This window comes from Gorilla gorilla, chromosome 5, assembly GCF_029281585.2.
Source record: "Gorilla gorilla gorilla isolate KB3781 chromosome 5, NHGRI_mGorGor1-v2.1_pri, whole genome shotgun sequence".
NCBI lineage: Eukaryota > Metazoa > Chordata > Mammalia > Primates > Hominidae > Gorilla > Gorilla gorilla.
In genome coordinates, this window is record NC_073229.2 from 151,542,130 (window position 1) to 151,555,116 (window position 12,987).

General features: G+C 40.7%; 2 pseudogenes; both read left to right on the plus strand.

The window, feature by feature from the left end:
* The first annotated feature begins 501 nt into the window (after window positions 1-501).
* Window positions 502-1,141, plus strand: LOC101137466 (14-3-3 protein zeta/delta-like; annotated as a pseudogene).
* A 6,106-nt stretch (window positions 1,142-7,247) lies between these two features.
* On the plus strand, window positions 7,248-8,277 carry LOC101137848 (large ribosomal subunit protein uL18-like; annotated as a pseudogene).
* The last annotated feature ends 4,710 nt before the right edge of the window (window positions 8,278-12,987 follow it).

The window sequence follows — 12,987 nt, forward strand, 5'->3', positions numbered from 1 at the left end:
AAGCTAACATAATCAAAACAGCATGGCGCTGATATAAAAATGCACATGTAAACCAATACAGCAGAATTGAGAGCCCAGAAATGAATCTACACATTTTTGGTCAATTGATCTTTGACAAAGATACCAAGAAGACACAGTGGGAAAAGGGCACTCTCTTTAATAAATGGTGTTGGGACGACTAGATAATCACATACAGAAAATAAAATTGTACCCTTATCTCATACCATAACCAAAAATAAAATTAAAATGGATTAAATACTTAAATGTAAGACATGAAACTGTAAAACTAAGAGAAAAAAAACAGAAAAAAAGGCTTCTTGATAAGGGTCTGGGTTGTGATTTTTAAAAAATATAACCCCAAAGGACAGGCAACAAAAGCAAAAGTAGACAAATGGGACTGCATCAAAATAAAAAGCATCTATCTGCACAACAAAGGCTCAATAGAGTGAATAGACCAGCTATGGAATGGGAGACAATATTTGCAAACCATACTTCTTATAAGGAGTAAATATTCTAGTTTATAAGGAAATCAAGCCCCTGACTGCCACCACCGCTGCCGCCCAGAGACTACTGAGCCCTTGTTGGTCTGCCATCACCACCCACTCCAGAAACAGAACATCCAGTCATGGAAAAAATGAGCTGGTTCAGAAGGCTGAACTGGCCCAGTAGGCTGAGAGATATGATGACATCGCAGCCTGCATGAAATCTGTAACTGAGCAAGGAGCTGAAATTATCCAATGAGGAGAGGAACCTTCTCTCAGTTGCTTCTAAAAATGTAGGAGCCTATAGGTCATCTTGGAGTGTTGTCTCAAGTATTGAACAAAAGACGGAAGGTGCTGAGAAAAAACAGCAGATGGCTCGAGAATACAGAGAGAAAATTCAGACAGAGCTAAGAGATATCTGCAACGATGTACTGTCTCTTTTGGAAAAGTACTTGATCCCCAGTGCTTCACAAGCAGAGAGCAAAGTCTTCTATTTGAAAATGAAAGGAGATTACTACTGTTACTTGGCTCAGGTTGTTGCTGGTGATGACAAGAAAGGGATTGTGGATCAGTCACAACAAGCATACCAAGAAGCTTTTGAAAGCAGCAAAAAGGAAATGCAACCAACACATCCTATCAGACTGGATTTACTCCTCTGAACTCCCCGGGGAAAGGCTGCCCTTGGCCGGGCCCAGTGGCTCACGCCTGTAATCCCAGCACTTTGGGAGGCCGAGGCAGGTGGATCACGAAGTCAGGAGTTTGAGACCATCCTGGCCAACCTGGTGAAACCCCGTCTCTACTAAAAATACAAAAATTAGTGGGGCGTGTTGTTGGGCACCTGTCATCCCAGCTACTCGGGAGGCTGAGGCAGGAGAATTGTTTGAACCCGGGAGGTGGAGGTTGCAGTGAGCCAAGATCATGCCATTGCACTCCAGCCTGGGTGACAGGGCAAGACTCCATCTGAAAGGAAGGGAGGGAGGGAGGGAGGGAGGGAGGGAGGCAAGCCTGTTCTCTTGCAAAGACAGCTTTTGATGAAGCCATTGCTGAACTTGATATATTAAGTGAAGAGTCATACAAAGACAACACGCTAATAATGCAATTACTGACAGACAACTTGACATTGTGGACATCGGATACCCAAGGAGACAAAGCTGAAGCAGGAGAAGGAGGTGAAAATTAACCCACCTTCCAACTTTTATCTGCCTCATTTTAAAATTTACATAGTAGACCATTTGTCATCTATGCTGTCCCACAGATAGTTTTTTGTTTACAATTTATGAGAGGTTTATGTTACTTCTATTTGAATTTCTATATTTCCCATGTGGTTTTTATGTTTAATATTAGGGGAGTAGAGCTAGTTAACATTTAGGGAGTTACCTGTTTTCATCTCGAGGTGGACACTATGGGGATGTGGAATTTTTATACAAGTTATAAATGTTTGGCATAGTACTTTTGGTACATTGTGGCTTCACAGGGGCCAGTGTTAAAACTGCTTCCATGTCTAAGCAGAGAAAACTGCGTACATATTGGTTTGTCCTAGTGGGGAATAAAAGAGATCATTGGTTCCAGTTACAGGTGTAGTAATTGTGGGTACTTTAAGGTTTGGAGCACTTACAAGGCTGTGGTGGAAACAGATATCCCATGGATACCACATGTTAAACTATGTATAGCTGTGGAATACTTAATCTCAATGTGCACACCTTTGACTATGGCTGCAGAAGTGTTCCTTTAGACAAAGTTGTGACCCATTTTACTCTGAATAAGGGCAGAAATGGTTCACATTTCATTATTTGTAAAGTTACCTGCTGTTAGTTTTCATCATTTTTATTACACTCATTTTATTTGTATTTAAATGTTTTAGGCAACCTAAGAACAAATGTAAAAGTAAAGATGCAGGAAAAATGAATTGCTTGGTGTTCATTACTACATGTATATCAAGCACAGCAATAAAACAACAACAACAACAAAAAACATGTATTTAACTTTTTTTAGGTTTTTTTGCTTTTGTGGTTTTTCTTGATACTTGCCTAACATGCGTGTGCTGTAAAAATAGTTAACAGGGAAATAACTGGAGATGATGGCTAGCTTTGTTTAATGTCTTACGAAATTTTCAAGGACAGTCCAAGCATAATTGTTAAGAACATGTGTATTAAATTCATGTCAGTGGAATAAAAGTTTTATGAATGTACTTTTCAACTACTTTCTCTACAGCTTTTCATGTAAATTAGTCTTTTGGTTCTGAAACTTCTCTAAAGGAAATTGTACATTTTTTGAAATTTATTCCTTATTCCTTCTTGGCAGCTAATGGGCTTTTGTCAAGTTTAAACACGAAGTTTATCATAATAACAAAAATTCTACTAATATAACTACTGTTTCCAACCATGTCCCATTATCCTGTCTCCTCCTCCCCACCCTGAAAAAAATGAGTTCCTGTTTTTACTGGGAGAGGGGGAGATTGATTGGGAAAAAAAGTAATATGTTCCGTTTAAATTTTGGTATATGGCATTTTCTAACTTAGGAAGGCACAATGTTCTTGGCCCATCATGACATGGGGTAGCATTATCTATAAGTTTTGTGCTTCCAAATCACTTTTTGGTTTTTAAGAATTTCTTCATACTGTTAGAGCCTGCCTTCGATTTTGATCCTTTATTCTTTCTATTTGTCAGGTGGCACAAGATTACCTTCCTTTTTTAGCCTTCTGTCTTGTCACCAACCATTCCTACTTGGTGGCCATGTACTTGGAAAAAGGCCGCATGATCTTTCTGGCTCCACTGAATGTCTAAGACACCCTGCTTCCTTTGCTTGCATTCCACAAACTATTTCCCTCATCCTATTTACTGCAGCAAATCTCTCCTTGGTTGATTAGATTTTGTTTATCTCCCTTTAAAACCCTATGTATCCTGAACGGCCTGTCATTGTCTGTCTTTCAAATCCTTTCTCTTTCTCTTCCTCTATTCTCTAAATAATGATGGGACTAAGTTATACCCAAAGACACTTTACAAAATATTTCCTCAGTACTTTGCAGAAAACACCAAACAAAAATGCCATTTTAAAAGAGGCGTATTTTTTCTACACCTCTTTAGAATGTAAGCTTCTTTTCTACACCTTTTTAGAATGTAAGCTTCTCAAGAGCAGGGACAGTGTTTTCTGTATGTTCTATTGTGCCTAGTACAGTGTAAATGCTCAATAAATATTGATGATGGGAGGCATTGAGTCTTGATGATATGGGTGAGAAACTGAAATCCACCCCCCCAAAAATTCTAGTATATAAGGAAATCAAATAATAGCAAGAAAGCAAGCAATCTGATTTTAAAATGAGCTAAGGTCTTGAAAAGACTTTTCTGTAAAGAAAACATACAAATGGCCAACATGTATATGAAAAAATGCTCAACATTGCTAATCATCAGTGAAATGAAAATCAAAACCACAAGAATCTATCACCCCACACCTGTTAGAATGGCTATCATCAAAAACACAAAAAATAACAAGTGTTGGCAAAGATGTGGAGAAAAGGAAACTCTTATACACTGTTGGTGGGAATGTAAATTAGAACAGCCATATGAAAAACAATATATGGAAGTTCATGAAAAAATTAAAAATAGAATCATCATATGATCCAGCCTTTTTTTTTTTTTCTGAGATGGAGTTTTGCTCTTGTTGCCCAGGCTGGAACACAATGGGACGATCTCAGCTCACTGCAGCCTCCGCCTTCCCAGGTTCAAGCAATTCTCCTGCCTCAGCCTCCCAAGTAGCTGAGATTACAGGCATGCACCACCACGCCTGGTTAATTTTGTATTTTTAGTAGAGATGGGGTTTCTCCATGTTGAGGCTGGTATCGAACGCCTGACCTCAGGTGATCCGCCTGCCTCAGCCTCCCGAAGTGCTGGGATTACAGGTGTGAGCCACCGCGCCCCGCCTGATCCAGCATTTTTACTTCTGAGTTTTAAAAAACCTATAGTATATACACAAAAGGAAATAAAATGTATTTTCTTTTCTTTCTTTTTTTTTTGATGGAGTCTCGCTCTTATCGTCCAGGCTGGAGTGCAGTGGCATGATCTCGGCTCACTGCAACCTCCACCTCCCAGATTCAAGCAATTCTCTTGCCTCAGCTTCCCGAGTAGCTGGGACTACAGTTGCCCACCACCACGCCCAGCTAATTTTTGTACTTTTAGTAGAGACGGGGTTTCCCCATGTTGTTCAGGCTGATCTCGAGCTCCTGACCTCTGGTGATCCACCCGCCTCGGCCTCCCAAAGTTCTGGGATTACAGGCGTGAGCCACCGGACCCGGCCTTATTTTCTTTATTCAAAAGAAATAGAATCAGTATGTCAAAGAGATATCTGCACCTTCATGTGCATTGTAGCATCATTCACAATAACTAAGATATGGAATCAACCTAAATGTCCATTCAGGGATGAATGGATAAAGAAGACGTGGTATATATGTACAATAGAATAGTATTTAGGCTTAAATAATAAGAAAATCCTGTTATTTTCAACAACATGAGGGAACTTGGCAACATTATGCTAACTGAAATAATCCTGGCAGAGAAAGACAATACTGTATGATATTACTTATATGCAGAATCCAAAAAAGTTCAACTCATAGAAGCAGAGAGTAAAATAGTAGTTACCAGGGGCTACGGTGGGGATGAGATGGAAGAAAATGTCGAGATGTTGGTCTAAAGGTACAATATTTCAATTAGGATGAATACGTTATGGAGATCTATTGTACAGCATGGTGACCATAGTTAATAATGTATTGTATACTTGAAAATTGCTAAGAGAGTATATTTTAAATGCTGTCACCACTAAAAAAGTGATAAATATATGCAGTGCTAAATATGTTGATTACTTTGGTTTAAACATTTCACAGTGTATACATATATTAAAACATCACATTGTACACCATAAATATATACAATTTTTGTCAATTATAGCTTAAGAAGCCAGAGGGAAAAAAAGACTATCTTTGAAATGAATGAAAACAAAACCCAACACAACAAAAAAATTATGGGATATGGCTAAAACAATGGTTAAAGGGGGAATTTATAGCTGTAAATATCTATTAAAAAAAAGAAAAAATCTCCAATCAATAATAAGACCTCCAATTTAAAGACATTGAAAACAAAACAGTCAACTAAATCTAAAGCAAGCAGAAGGAAGGAAATAAACAAGATTAGGATGTGATACGGGTTTGGGTCCATGTCCCCACCCAAATCTCATCTTAAATTGTAATCCCCACATGTCAAGAGAGGGACCTGGTGGGAGGTGATTGGATCATGGAGGTGGTTTCTCCCATGCTGTTCTTATGATAGTTAGGGAGTTCTCACAAGATCTGATGGTTTTAAAAGTGGGAGTTTTTTCTGCACCCACCAGGTCTCTCCTGCCACCTTGTGAAGAAGGCATCTGCTTCCCCTTCACCTTTCTCCATGATCGTAAGCTTCCTAAGGCCTCCAAAGCCATGCAGAACTGTGAGTCAATTAAACCTCTTTTTGTTTATAAATTACTCAGTCTCAGGTAAGTATCTTTATAGCAGTGTGAAAATTGACTACTACAGAGAATTGGTACTAGGAGTGCGGTAATGCTATAAAGATAACCTGAAAATGTTGAAGTGACTTTAGAACTGGGTAACAGGTAGAGGTTGGAATAGTTTGGAGGGCTCAGAAGAAGACAGAAAGACATGGGAAAGTTTGGAACTTCTTAGAGACTTGTTAAATGGTTTTGACCAAAGTGCTGACAGTGATATAAACAATGAAGTCCAGGCTGATGTGGTTTTGTTACTGGAAAGGGGTCCTGATCCAGACCCCAAGAGAGCGTTCTTGGATCTCGTGCAAGAAAGAATTCAGGGTTATTCCACAGTGCAAAGTAAAAGCATGTTTATTAAGAAAGTAAAGCAGTGAAAGGACAGCTACTCCACAGACAGAGTAGGATGTTCCTGAAAGTAAGAAGAGGAATGCATCCACCCTAGGTACAATGCTTGTATATTTATAGGATAAAAATAGTGCTTGGGGAGATGTGCTCTGTTACAAGGGTTTGTGATAAAGGATTAATTTTCTTAATTACTATATTTTGCAAGAATCAATATTGTTATCTTTATAGCAAAATTGGGAATGTCCTTATTCCCCAGATATCAGGATATCTGGACACTCCCAAGTCTGGGTCTGTTTCAGTAAACATCATAAATGTGTTCCCTTAGCCATAAACATCTAGAGGCTAGGAATGTCTAATTTTCTGGAAATGTAGCCCAGCAAGTCTCAGCCTCATTTTCCCAGCCCTCACTCAAAATGGAGTCACTTTGCTCAAAAGCCTGTGACAGTTTTAGATGGAGATGAGGAACCTTTTGGGAAATGGAGCAAAGGTTACTTATGCTGTGCTTTAGCAAAGATACAGGCAGCATTTTGCCTCTGCCCTACAGATCTGTGGAACTTTGAACTTGAGAGAGATTATTTAGGGTATCTGGTGGAAGAAATTTCTAAGCAGCAAAGCATTTAAGAGGTGGCCTGGCTGATTCTGAAAGCATTCAGCTATATGCACTCACAAAGAGATGGTTCAAAGTTGGAACTTAGGCTGGGCGCAGTGGCTCATGCCTGTAATCCCAGCACTTTGGGAGGCCAAGGCAGGTGGATCACGAGGTCAGGAGATCGAAACCATCCTGGCTAACATGGTGAAACCCATCTCTACTAAAATTAGCCGGGTGTGGTGGTGGGCGCCTGTAGTCCCAGCTACTCAGGAAGCTGAGGCAGGAGAATGGCGTGAACCCAGGAGGCGGAGCTTGCCGTGAGCCGAGATTGCGCCACTGCACTCCAGCCTGGGCGACAGAGCCAGATTCTGTCTCAAAAAAAAAAAAAAAAAAAAAAGTTGGAACTTACGTTTAAAAGGGAAGCAGAGGTCTCTGTTCTGCAGGATGGGGTTTATTAAAGTTGTTAACAATAAGGCCTACTTTAAGAGATACCAAGTGAAATTTAGAAGACGATGAGAGGGTAAAAATGATTATTATTCTCAGAAATGCTTGGTGATACAGGATAAAAATAAATACAACACACCCAAATACAGGATGATAGTTCATGTAACAAAAAGACATATCATTTGTCAGATTGCTTATGTCCGTATAGAGGGGGATATGATAGTCTGTGCAGCATATGCGCACAAACTGCCAAAATATGGTGTGAATGTTGGCCTGACAAATTATGCTGCAGCATATTGTACTGGCCTGCTGCTAGCCCGCAGGCTTCTCAATAGGTTTGATGTGGACAAGATCTATGAAGGCCAAGTGGAGATGACTGGTGATGAATACAATGTGGAAAGCATTGATGGTCAGCCAGGTGCCTTTACCTACTATTTGGATGCAAGCCTTGCCAGAACTACCACTGGCAATCAAGTCTTTGGTGCCCTGAAGGGAACTGTGGATGAAGGTTTGTCTATCCCTCACAGTACCAAACGATTCCCTGGTTATGATTCTGAAAGCAAAGAATTTAATGCAGAAGTACACCAGAAGTACATCATGGGCCAGAAAGTTGCAGATTACATGCACTACTTAATGGAAGGAGATGAAGATCCTAACAAGAAACAGTTCTTTCAATATGTAAAGAACAGCATAACTCCAGACATGATGGAAATATATAAGAAAACTCATGCTGCAATATGAGAAAATCCAGTCTACAAAAAGAAGTCCAAGAAAGAAGTTAAAAAGAAGAGGTGGAACTTTCCCAAAATATCCCTTGCTCAGAAGAAAGATTGGGTAGCTCAAAAGAGGGCAGACTTCCTCAGAGCTCAGAAGCAGACTGCTGAGAGCTAAACCACTTTTCTGTGAGGGTTTTTCAGATAAAGAGAATAAACTTATGGACAGAAAAATAAAAGGGAAGTAGAGCATAAAAGTTTGGAAAACTTGCAGCCTAACTATATGGTAGAAAAGAAAAACCCATTTTCTGGGAGGAATTTAAGCCAGCTGCAGAAATTTGTATAAGTAATGAGGAGCTGAATGTTAATAGCCAAGACAATGGGGAAATGTCTCCAGGGCATGTCAGAGATCTTCACAGCAAACCCTTCCATCACAGGCCCAAAGGCCTAGGAAGGAAAAATGGTTTCCTGGGCTAGGCCCAGGGTCCTGCTCCTCTGCAGCCTGAGGATCCAGCACACTGTATGTCAGCCACTCCAACTCCAGCTGTGGCTAAAAGGGGTCAAGGTACAGTTCGGGGCCATTGCTTCAGAGGATGCTATCCCCAAGCCTTGGTGGCTTCCATGTGGTGTTGGGCCTGCAGGTGCACAGAAGACAAGAGCTGAGGTTTGGGAGCCTCCACCTAGATTTCAGAGGATGTATGGAAACATCTGGATGTCCAGGGAGAAGTCTGCTGCAGGGTCAGAACCCTTATGGAGAATCTCTGCTAGAGCAGCGTGGAAGGGAAATGTGGGGTTGGAGCTCCTACACAGAGTCCCCACTGGGACACTGCCTAGTGGAGCTGTGAGAAGAGGACCACTGTCCTCCAGGCTACAGAAAGGTAGATCCACTGACAGCTTGCACCATGCACCTGGAAAAGCTGCAGGCACTCAACACCAGCCTGTGAAAACAGCCACAGGGGCTGTAGCCTCAGAGTCACAGGGGCAGAGCTACCCAGGGCTGTGGGAGATCACCCCTTGCATCAGCATGCTTGGGATGTGAGAGATGGAGTCAAAAGAAATCATTTTGGAGCTTTAAGATTTAATGACTGCCCTGCCAGGTTTTGGACTTGCATGGTGCCTGTGGCCCTATTGTTTTAGTCAATTTCTCCCATTTGGAATAGGAAAATTTACCCAATGCCTGTACCCCCATTGTATCTTGGAAGTAAGTAACTTGCTTTTGATTTTACAGGCTGATAGGTGGAAGGGACTTGACTTGTCTCAGATGAGACTTTGGACTTGGACTTTTGGTTTAATACCATAATTAGTTAAGACTTTGGGGGACTGTTGGGAAGGCATGATTGTGATTTGAAATATGAGAATGACATGAGATTTGGGAGGGTCTGGGGGCAGAATGATATGGTTTGGCTCTGTGTCCCCACCCAAATGCCATCTCAAATTATAATCCCCATGTGTTGAGGGAGATACCTGATAGGAGGTGATTGAATCATGGGGGACAGTTTCCCCCATACTTTTATTGTGATGGTGACGGGGTCCTCATGAGAGCTGATGGTTTCAAAGTGCCAGTTTTCTTTGCACTAATTTGAACTTACTTCAGTTGTCTAAAAGACACCCTAATTGTGAATCCTCTGGGATGCTCACTGTTGTCCCCATGTCCACTAAGAGTCTCTACAGGGGGTTTTAGTTAGCCTAAGTTTAGCAAATGCCTAGTTGCTTTTCCTTTTTTAAATTCACACTTTCTATAGATAGCAAGGTGTTACAAAAATGGATTACAAACTACAAATGGCAGTTGGATGTTGAGCCTAAATTCCATAGAGAGTGAGTTATATGAGGGGGACTAACAAATAGTGACTGTAGAAAGGAGGAAGGGAAGGGTAAACTGCATTGCCCAAGGGGAGACTTCAGAGGCCCTGACTTGCTGGAGAACCTACCCAGAAGTGGAGACACCAAAAAATATTCAGGTGGCCACTTGCCTATCACTGTAGGTGCTGTTCATCAGGCCAGGAGTCTGGGAAATCTCAATTTCTTTGACCAAGAAGGGCTTGAGCAAGGCAGTTATAGGACAGCACATAGGAAGGGGCTTACAGCTGACTATTAAGAAAATAATATTTTCAACTTTAGGGCAGAAAATGGCAAGACCAATAGTCCCCTAGGGTGAGGGGCTATAACCCACAATCCTAGAAGGAATGTCAATGCCGAAAACCCCAGAGCATCTGTTGGGGTGACCAAAAATACCTATGCTGAAAACCTGGAGTGTCCGAAGTTCAGCCAATGAGTGTTCTCTCACCAAATCCCAAAAACCTTGGGGCACCCCAGGCGTGGCCAAGAGTGAACCCCAGACCAAGCTGGGATCACAGAACAACTTGACTCTGGTGTTCTAGAGTCCACACAATGGGGGATCTCTCACAACCAAGTATCCTGCCTTGAACAATTGCCCAAATACAGTTAACAGAAAGTCAAAAGCAAACATGACTGCAAACAAACAACTGAAATCAAAACATACATTTTTAGGACTGAAAATAAAACAAATGGTGGAGCAATAAAATGAAGTCAGAGGAAAAGAAAAAACAAAAACAAAAAATGGGAAAAGTGGTGACAAGGATATGCTTCAGAGCATCTAAACCACGGGTAACTTTTAACTGACCACTTAGCCAAAGGCTTTCATTTCCTAGCTTACCTAATATTATGGTTGGGAAGGAGAAGAGAGGAGACATTCACCCGTTGCACCAACTAATCTCCCACGCAGGACTTGGGTATAGGTCTCTCCAGGTTCCCCCAGCTTGAGTGGGCTCAGCTGCCATATTGTGAGAGGGGCAGCACAGGGACCTGTAATCCACTGACCTGCTGGTTGGAGCAGTGGGTCCCACACAAGGCAGCAGCACCATGGCCACTTGATCCTCCACTTTGCTCTGCTGCCTGCCAGGGAAAGATGACGGCTCTTAAAAGAGTCTTTGGTTAGTGTTATAGCTGTGTAGTGTTAGAAGCTATTTATTGTTACAGCCTCAGTGTTACAGCTCTTGCAGCCTCGAGATCAGACATTTTTGCTGTCTCTCTCCTTGTGGTATTGCAGATTGCCATGTTTCACTCTCACGGACTGCTGTCTCTTGTTATTTCAGTCTCTCTGACTGCCATCTTTCATTGTCTGTCTCCAGTCGCTGCCTCTCTGTCTGTACTGTCTCACCATCCAGGTCTCACTGTCTCCACCAATCAATCACTGCCATTTCCACCAATCACTACCGTCTCCACTGTCTTCCTCCCTTCGCTGGTCACCAGATGATGCAAGACAGGCAAGCCCCAAAATTGAGTCTTAGCCCGGGAGGGTTCTTGGCTTAGCCCAGGAAATAATTCAAGGGTGAGTCGGTGGTATTAAACAGCAACTTTTATTAAAGTGGCAGCATACAGCAGCAGCAGAAGTACTGCTCCTTGCAGAGCAGGGCTACTCCATACTCCCAGAATAACAGCTCAGAGGCAGTTTTGCAGTCATATTTATACCCACTGTTAATTATATTAAAATTAAGGGGTGGTTTATGCAGAAATTTATACGATGAGAGTGGTAACTTCTGGGTTGTCAGGTCATTGCTATGGAAAGGAATGTTAACTTGTTGCCATGGCAATGGTAAACTGACATGGCACATTAATGGGCATGTCTTATGGGGAGGTGCTTCTGCCCCAGACCTGTTTTAGCTAGTACTCAGTTTGGTCCAATGTCTGAGCCCTGTGTTGAGTCCTGCCTCCTAGCTCATTTTTAAGATTCATTTAAGCCATAGCATGTATCAGTACTTCATTCCTTCTAAATGGCAAATACTATCCCATTTGCGGCTAAATCATATTTTATTTATCCATTTATCAACTGATAGATATTTGCACTGTTCCACTTTTTAGCTGTTACAAATAAAATGCTCCTATCAGCATTTGTGGATAAGTTTTTGTGTGGACATAAGCTTTCATATCTTTTGGGTACAAACCTAAGAGTGGAATTGCTGAGTCATATGGTAACTCTATATTTAACCTTTTGAGGGACTACCAAACAGTTTTGCAAAGTGGCTGTACCATTTTACATTTCCACCAACAGTGTTTCAATTTGTCCACAACTTCTCCAACACTTGATATTTCAGTCTTTTGTACTATAGCCATGTTAGGGAGTGTGAAGAGGTATCTCATTGTGGTTTTCATTTGTGTTTTCTTTATAGTTAATTGATTTTGGCATCTTTTAACGTATTTATTGGCCATTCGTATATCTTATTTGGAGAAATGTTTACGTACATCTTTTGCCTATCTTTTAAATTACGTAATTTATATTTTAATTATTGACTTGTGAAGGTTCTTTTTATATTCTAGATACAAATCTCTTCTCAGATATATGACTGGTAAATATTTTTTTCGCATTACATGGTTGTCTTTTTACTTTCTTGCTGGTGTCTTTTGAAACACAAATATTTTACATTATGATTAAGTCCAATTTATCTGTTTTTCTTTTGTTGCTTGAGCTTTTAGTGTCACATCTAAGAAACTTTTACCTACTACAAGGTCATGAAGATTTATTGTTATATTTTCTTCTAACAGTTTTATACCTTTAGCTCTTACATTTAGGACTTCGATTCATTTTGAGTACATGTTTGTATGTGGTATGATGTAGGGGCCTACATTCACTCTTTTGCATGTAGATATCTCACCATCCCAGAACCACTTTAAAAAATTTTTTATTTTTAATAGACACATAATGATAGTACCTATTTATGTGGTAAAATGTGATGTTTTGATACCTGTATACATTGTACAGTGATCAAATAAAGGTAATTAGCATACTCATCACCTCAAATATTTATCATTTATTTTTGGTAGGAACATGCAAAATCCTCTCTTCTTGCTCTTTTGAGATATACAATACTTT